This window comes from Olea europaea, chromosome 6, assembly GCF_002742605.1.
Source record: "Olea europaea var. sylvestris chromosome 6, O_europaea_v1, whole genome shotgun sequence".
NCBI classification, from domain to species: Eukaryota; Viridiplantae; Streptophyta; class Magnoliopsida; order Lamiales; family Oleaceae; genus Olea; species Olea europaea.
Genome location: NC_036242.1, coordinates 19,799,804 through 19,801,277, shown reverse-complemented (window position 1 = coordinate 19,801,277; position 1,474 = coordinate 19,799,804).

Genomic DNA, 1,474 nt, shown 5'->3' with positions numbered 1-1,474 from the left:
TAATTTTACGACCACCAAGTTCTTTACTTTGATTGGATGAACAAGAAGAGTTTGAACTGGATTTAACATCAAAATTCTCTTGATGTTGATAAACATGTTCTAATTCTAAATTGGAATCACTATTAGAACTGGAATTTGAATCAAACAGATTGAGGAGTTCAAGTTTAATATCCTCATCAATTTGAAGATTATTAATCTTGCCTTTCAAAGGACATTTATTAGATAATGACCTGGCTTTTTGTATTTTCAACAAGTAATATTAGAAGATTTTGAAAATCTTTTCTTTTGAAATTTTCTTTTAGATAAATTCTTGAAATAAGGTTTTTTAAAATTCTTTTCTTCAGAAAAAAATTGTTTTAGCAAACAACATTTTTCTTTTTTATTTGTGAAGGGAGAATAATTTTCTCAAGTCCATATTCTTCATAGAAAGAACCAAGTTCGTTACAACTATCAAGTATTTCTAATTGCAACTTATATTTGAGTTTGAGTTCACTATAGAAAGCTAATCCTTCTCTATTAATAAAATTGATTAGTTCTCCATAACTTAAATTATCATATGTGTGTGTGTGTGTTTGCACGCACGCACTTTCTTTGAATGGAAGATAACAAGAACTATTGGAACTTAAATTTAATTATTTGAACGGAACCAACTCATTAATAAATTAGGTAAAGACTATTTTAATCATGAGAAAACTTGGATTAATTTAAATTGATCGTTGTCTATAAGCGTAATTATCGCATGCATAAATTTTCAGCAAGTTGACCATTCTATGTGTGGATTAAAAAAGTCTCCAAATTAGTACAATAACTAATCACAGCTATTCAATTGTCAAAGGAGCATATAAAATAGTCATATTGTTTTGAAATGGGTGCGGCTATTCAAAAAAGTACACTATGAAAAGTCATGACATTTTGATAGAGTGCAATCTACACATTAAATAAGAAAATATGTGATCTAATAGTCCACACGTATTTATGTAAAAAGACGTAACCATTCGAAAAGACCCATGATAATCTATAAATAGCACCGCTCTAAAAAATGCCTAGGCGGTGCTTGGACAAAACGTCAAACCCTGGTAGTAAGCATGAAATTAAGAAGTCAACTATCAAGTTGACCATTTGAAGCGCTACTATACTTGCTTAGGCATGTTTATTAATTTTTTTAAACATTTTATTTGACATTAGTTTATTAAAAAAATTATTTTATTTCAGTTTTAAGTTTTTGAATAACTTTATTTGTAGAAAAGTTGAAATGGCCTTATCCGATAAAGAGTTAGACAAAATTTTAAGTTACAATGCTATTTACATTGTAATTATAATTTTGAGATTTATTATTTTGTTGACAATTTTGAAAGTATGTATAAAACTCTTATAAATCTTTTACGTAGGACTTGTTTAATTGAAAGTTGAAATTATAAATAATAGTCTAGTTTTTGCATTTTGAAAAATTTTAAATTGCACAATTTACTAATTG